At 20.3% G+C, this 7,628-nt stretch overlaps 1 long non-coding RNA gene across 1 annotated transcript; it reads left to right on the top strand.

Moving 5' to 3' along the window:
* Positions 1–327: 327 nt before the first annotated feature.
* Positions 328–7,104, top strand: LOC122507143. Its single transcript, XR_006302092.1, has 3 exons — positions 328–750; positions 3,167–3,336; positions 6,944–7,104. It is a non-coding gene; the product is annotated as an uncharacterized LOC122507143 (long non-coding RNA).
* Positions 7,105–7,628: the final 524 nt, after the last annotated feature.

Here is a 7,628-nt window from a genome sequence, read left to right on the forward strand (position 1 = left end):
AATTAGGGAACAATGAAAGAATAAAAATAGTAAAAGTGTAAAAAAAGTGAAGATTTTCAAAAGCTCGTTTGCTACTTCGGAGAAAATTTATATTTCAGTTTCAATTATAGATGAAATGACATATTTTGCCTTAAACTGTTGTTAAAAAAAATTGTTGGCATGTAGTAGAGAATAATAAAAGCATGAATGAATTTGCTGTTTGGTGGTTAATCATGAGAATATATGCAAATTTATAATGGACATCTTTTTTCTGTTTCAGACATGCCAAGATGATTTTACAGTTTACATAAACAGTTGTGTGTATATTATATACACATATACATAGTTTGAAGGAAGGATATATACGCTTTTTGAAAATTCATGCTTGAACCACGGGAGCGCTGAGAGAGAGAGAGAGAGAGAGAAAGAGAGAGAAATTATTAATGTATGCAGAGTTTCTGCCTGCCACGCTCGTCAGTTGAGGAGAGTTGAAATCTGGCCAGGACCTCCTAAGCATATCTGATCTCTTGGCACTATGCTGATCCGTGAAACATCTTGTTAGCTCAGTACAAATGGATAAAAGATGCCTTATACCTTGTGACTCTAAAAGTTATAACCCCATTCGACATTCAATTCTTGATCCATATGAATTTTATACGGGTCAGAAAATATTTGCTGAATAATCCGTCGTCGTCGTCTTCGTCTTTGTCGTCGTTGTACTCCTCTTCGTTCACGAGAAAGAGATGAAATTGACACGCGGTGACTAATTTGGTATGTTAAATTTAATGGAGCCTCTTTGGAAACAAAACACGTTTTTATGGACTCTTTAGAAAGACCAACTTTTTTCGATTTATTATTTTTTGAATTATTATTACTTTATTTATTACTAGCAAATGTTACGCGCGGATCGTCCTTTTTCCATTTATTATTATTATGCAAATTACAGAATTTTTTATTTTCAAATATCAATTTTTGAATAATTTCATAACCAAAATTTAAAAAATTCACTTATTAAGTGCATAATTAATTATTGTTCTTTATATTTTCACAAATTTTAATATAATTCTTCGGAAGAATTCAGTTCTTTTAAATAATAATTGAATTTTTGCAAACAATTTTTTTTATTATCAAAAATTTTTTTTAAATTCTTCATAAAAATTCAAGTATCTTCATAACAAAAAAATTCTTTTGAAAATTTCAATTATTTTCAACAATTTGAAACAAATTCTTATCAAGAATTCAATTTTTTTTATAAATAATTGAATTCTTTACAGAATTTCAATTATTTTAAAAAATTTGAAATCAAATATAAATGTTTGAATAACTTTATAACCAAAATTTTTAAAAAAATTCACTTATTAAGTGCATGATTAATTATTATTGTTTATATTTTTACAAATTTTAATAAGATTCTTCGGAAGAATTCAGTTCTTTTTCTTAATTAAATTTTAATCAAATAATCTTTATTAAATTTCTCCAAAGAATTTAAATTTTCATTGAAACAATTATAATATTTTTCAAAAATTTTAATAAATTTTAATTGCAAGATTTTAATTATTTTCATAAATACGAAAATATTTCAAAAGATTTCAATTAATTTCAAATTTTTTTTTTAAATTCTTCCTAAAAATTCAATTATCTTCATTAAAAATAAAATTCTTTTGACAATTTCAATTATTTTCTTAAATAATAATATTCTTCGGAGAATTTCAATTATTTTCAAAAATTTTAATAAAATAGGTCTCAAGAATTCAATTATCTTCATAAAAATAAAATTCCTTGGAAGATTTCAATTATTTTCCTTAATAACAACATTCTTCGGAGGATTTCAATTATTTTCAAAAGTTTTAATTAAATTCAGAATTTATTTCGATTATTTTCGAAAGTTTTGATTGCAATTTTTGTAAGAATTCAATTTTTTTTAAAGTAATTTTAGTTAAAATCTTCAAAAAATTCAATTTTTTAAAATCTTTCATTCTTTGAGAAAATTCAAATATTTTTAAAATTCTATTTAAAAAAAATTGATTTATATTCTCCACAAAATTTAATTATTTTCAAAAATGTTGATAAAATTCATTAAAAGAATTCAATTACTTTCCAAAATTTTAATAAGATTCTCTTTCAGAAATCAATTATTTTCAAAAATTTTAAACAAATTCTTCTCAAGAATTCAATTTATTTTCATAAATAATTGAATTCTTTACAGAATTTTAATTATTTTAAAAAATTTGAAACAAATTCTTGTCAAAAAATCCTTTCGAAGTATAATTCATCAAAAAATTAAATTATTTATTATAAGTTATAAAATTCTTCTGAGGATTACAATTATTTTTAAAAATTTTAATAAAATTCTTCCTAAAAATTCAATTATCTTTATTAAAAATAAAATTCTTTTGACGATTTCAATTATTTTGTTAAATAATAATATTCTTCGGAGAATTTCAATTATTTTAAAAAATGTTAATAAAATTCTTCGCAAGAATTCAATTATCATCATAAAAATAAAATTCTTTGGAAGATTTCAATTATTTTCATTAATAATAAAATTCTTCGGAGGATTTCAATTATTTTCAAAAAGTTGAAACAAATTTTTATCAAGAATTCAATTTTTTTTATAAATATTTAAAAAATACTTTACGCTTCTTTTAAACTTCACTCTTTGGTAAAAAAAACTACTTTAACCAAAGTAGTTTGGTCAAAAATTGAAAATTCTTAAATTTCAACATTTTTCTTTTATTTTAAGGCAAATTGCTTTATTATTTTTGGGCTCTTCAAAAATACTTTACTCGTCTTTTGAACTTCACCCTTTGGTCAATAAAAAATTATTTGACCTCTAGCACCAAAAATCGAAATTTTTTAAAATTCAACATTTTTCTATTATTTTAAGGCAAATTGCTTTAATATTTTTGGGCTCTTCAAAAATACTTTACTCGTCTTTTGAAGTTTACCCTTTGTTCAAAAAAACTACTTTGACCTTCAGCATCAAAAATCGAAATTTCTTAAAATTCAACATTTTTCTTTTATTTTAAGGCAGATTGCTTTATTATTTTTGGGCTTTTCAAAAACACTTTACTCCCCTTGTTTTGATTTTTATATTATTTTTGTTACTATTATCATTATTTATTTTTTATTTACTTCTCGAATCTACACTGTTTAAAAGTTTATAATTATTATTATTTTCTTTCAGAAAAATTATCATATTGATGATGGAATGCCTCAAGATTGGAGAATAAAAGAAAATATTTCGATTCTTCCAAGACGACAGTTTGTTGAGATTGAAAGCTTCATCAAAAAGATGCCTACTAATCAAATTTTTTCTGATCCTAATAGTTTTGGATAATCAGATGAGATGATCAGGTATACTTATTGATTTATAATTCTATTTTTTCAATTTGAAAAATCTTTGAGAGAATGATAGAAAAATGTAGGGATCATTCTTTTCGTAATGTATACACTCGTTCTTTTCGGTAATTTAAATTCCAAGGGACAAGAAAAATAGTTTAAATTAACGAAAGTTTTATTTACCGAATATTTTAAATATCGAATGGAAGTTCAATTCAAAATTGAATTAAAATTTGAATGTAATTGAAATTTATTATTGGATTAAAATTGGGATAAGGTGTAACTTAAATGTAGTTACAATTTTTATAAATTTTGAATTAATTAAATTTTTGATAATTTGAAGTGAAGATTAATTCGAATTTTAAATTCGATCGTTTACAATTTAAATCAACAAATACTTTCAAAGTATTTTTGATTAAAATTGATTCAATTAATCTAAGCGTCAATTTATCACAAATTTTCATCGATTTGAAATATACTTGTTCCAAATTTCATTGAATCTTAATTTTAATTACTTGAAACTATTATTCGATTAAAACTGTAATCGATCGAAATTTAAGTCAGTTTTAATTTTCGGTAATATTTGCGACAATTAATTTAAAATTATATGTATACAAATTCAAAATATAATTTATTTGATTTACAATTTATCGAAATTTCAATTCTATTTGAATTTCCATTTAATCAAATTTTATTTCATTCGAATTTCAATTATTTTCATAAATAAGGAAATTCTTCGTAAGAATAACAAGATTTTCGTAAATAATAAAATTCTACAAAGGAATTCAATTATTTTCATAAATAAAAAAATGTTTTGGAGAAATTCAATTATTTTTAAGAGTTTCAATTATTTTTTTAAGAGTTTAAATTTGAAAATTTAATTATTTTCAACAATTCTGATAAAAATTTCTTGACAAGAATTCAATTATTTTCATAAATAAAATCAGGGTTGCCACAGGTCAGGGAAATCAGGGAATTCAGAGAAAAGTCAGGGAAAGTAAAATTGGTCAGGGAAGTCAGGGAAAAAACAGGGATTTTTATTTAAGTAACTGGAAAAAATTGAATTTTGAAGAAGTTACAAACGATTGCAGAAATTCAATTATTTTCAAAAGTAATAAAATTCTTTGCAAAAATTTCAATTATGGTCAAAAATTTTTAAAAATTCTCGTCAAAATTCAATTATCTTTAAAAATAATAAAATTCTTCTCCAAATTTTAATTATTTTCAAAAATTTTAATAAAATTCTTTGCAAAATTTCAATTATTTTCAAAAAATGTTTCTCAATTCAATGATATTCAATTTCTACAGTTTTAATAAAATTTTTCAAAAGAATTCAATTATTTAAAAAAATTTTTTTGATAAAATTCTAAGCAAACTTTGCAATAATTCAATTATTTTCATAAATAATAACATTTTTTACAAAAATTCAATTATTTCCATGAATAATAAAATTCATCATAGAATTTTAATTATTTTTAATACAATTTTAATTGAATTCCTCGAAAAATTTAATTATTCTTGAAAATTTTATTAAAATTTCTCGAAAAAATTCAAGTTTGTTGATAAAAATCTTTATGATAATTTAGTTTCGAAAAACATTCATTTATTCAATAAATTATTTATTTTTGTGTTTAAATAATTGAATTCTTGTAGAATTTTCCAATAAAAATTGATTTAAAAATGAATATTAGTTAAAATTTTAGATAATAATTGAATATTAAAAGCATTATAGCATGAATTTTTAAAAATACATAATTAATAAAATACATAATTGAATTCTTTCGAAGAATTTTAACAAAATTTTTGAAAATAGTTATACATTTTTCGAAGAATTTACTTAAAATTGTATTAAAAATAATTAAAATCCTGTGAAGAATTTTATTCATTTATGAAAGTAATTGATTTCTTGCAATAATTTTTTCAAATTTTTTTTTAAATAATTGAAATAATGTAATGAATCTTATTATTTATGAAAATAATTGAATTCCTGCATCGAATTTTATTACATTTTTTTAAATAATTGAATTCTTTTGAGAACTTTTATTAAAAAAGTAGATTATGAAAATATTTGAATTTCAACGAAGAATTTTATTTTCGTGAAATGTAATTAAATTCTTACAAGAAAATTAAGAGAATAATTTCATTTTTCTAGGAATTTACTTTAAATTGTATTATAAATAATAATTTAAATCCTGAGAAAAATTTTATAATTTATGAAATAATAATGGAATTCTTACAACGAATTTTATCAATTTTTTTCAAATAATTGAATTCATGTGAAAAATTTTATTACTTGTAAAAATAATTGAATTTATGCAACGAATTTTATTACATTTTATTTAAATAATTAGAATATTCTTTTAAAAACTTGTATTAAAAATGTAAATTTTGAAAATTTTTGAATTTCAGCGAAGAATTTCATTATTTGTGAAATGTACCTAATTTAATTCTTGCAAAAAATTTTTGAAGATAGTTTTATTTTTCGAGAAATTTATTTAAAATTGTATTAAAAATAATTGAAACCATGTGAAGAATTTTATTATTTATGAAAATAATTGCATTCTTGCTTAGAATTTTATTATAATTTTTGTAAATAATTTAACTTTTTTTGAAAAATTTTATGAAATTAAAACTTTTATAAAACATGAAGATATCAATCACTCCGAGTCGAAGACTTGGAGAAATTGATATCTTCATGTTTTATAATAATATTCTTATAAGTTGTTTAATTTTAAAAATGTTTGAATTTGAATGTTTTGAAGGAAAAATAATAATGAAATACTTATTATTAACTTTATTAAAGTCTGTGGTTTTTCATTCTGTCCGTTCGCAGTATGAAGTTAGTTGTTAGTTATCATTTGCGAATTATTATCATGATTTTTTTGTTTGTTTATATTTTTCGTGATGTTTTGACATTTCCGATGTTATGTTATGCGGTAGTGCGGGTGTTTTTAAAAAACGTTAAATTGTGACAAGAATTATTGTGTTTGAAAAATCGTGGAAAAATATCTGGTATCAGGCGAGAGGTTACCGTTTTCAGTGGAAAAAAAACTGTAGATTGGTAAATTCTAATTATTAATTAAAATTTTCTTCTTAATTAAATCATTTATATTATTTCATTTTATTTTGTTAAATAAAAATCTCAAAATAACTTAAAAACAAATTTTATTCGTATATCTTATTATTATTATTATTATTTTTTTTTATTTATAATTATAATTGATAATATTTATTGTATTTTGATTTATTATTATTATTGAAAATTTTATGCATTTTTAAAATCTAAAAAAACTGAAATATCGAATTGTCAATAAAAGTTGTATTATTTTCAATTTTCAACGATTATTAATTTTAATTAAAAAATTCAATTTTCCTGAATCAATAAAAAATATCGTTCTAAATTTTATTACATTGGTCGTTAGTATAATTTATAAATAAAAATATTTAATAATATTCAAACTATTAAAATGAAAAAATATTTTTTAATACTTTTTGAATTGTAAATTAAAGAATTATTATTAATATATATATATATGTAATAAAATATAATTTGAGAAATAATTACAAAAATTTTTTAAAATTAATGTATCATTTTATAATATAAATAATTTCATTTTTTCAGATCCACCACATGTAATCGTAAAGCAATTCAAAGATATGAAAAAATTAAAAGAAAGAGCAGAAGAAAAAGAATTAAGAAAAGGAATTGAGAGGATTAAGAAGAATAGTGCGCCAACAAAAAAAACTAATCTCCAATAAGAGTTTGTTTTCAAAAGCAAATTTGATTTCATTATTCTTTTTTTTTAAATAAGTTTCTTCACATTTACTATTGATAATTGACAATTATCAATATTTTTTTTTATTATTAATTAATCATATTATATAGTTCATTCATTATTATAATTATCACGAACTTTATTAATATAAAAGATAATTATAATTGAAAATAAATTTATATTTCTGAAAAAAATGTATTTTTCATTCTTTCCAGCATTTTCATTTTTTAAATCTATTTAAAAAATTTATTTAAAATATTATGATGTCAGAATAATTAAAATGCCCTTAAAAAATAATCATTTTAAAAAAATTGTTATTTTAATAGGAAAAATATAATAAACTAAACAAAAAGAACTATAAACTGCGAACAGATATTTTCAATTAATAAATAAAAATTTTAATTATTTATATAAAAAAATAAATACAAAAATATATTAATTAACAGAAGATGAATTAATTTCTTTAAAAAAAAAAGTTTTAATTATTTAAAATAAAACGTTGACATAAAAATGCACGCGCGCTCGCGCGCG

This window comes from Leptopilina heterotoma, unplaced genomic scaffold, assembly GCF_015476425.1.
Source record: "Leptopilina heterotoma isolate Lh14 unplaced genomic scaffold, ASM1547642v1 Lhet_45, whole genome shotgun sequence".
NCBI classification, from domain to species: Eukaryota; Metazoa; Arthropoda; class Insecta; order Hymenoptera; family Figitidae; genus Leptopilina; species Leptopilina heterotoma.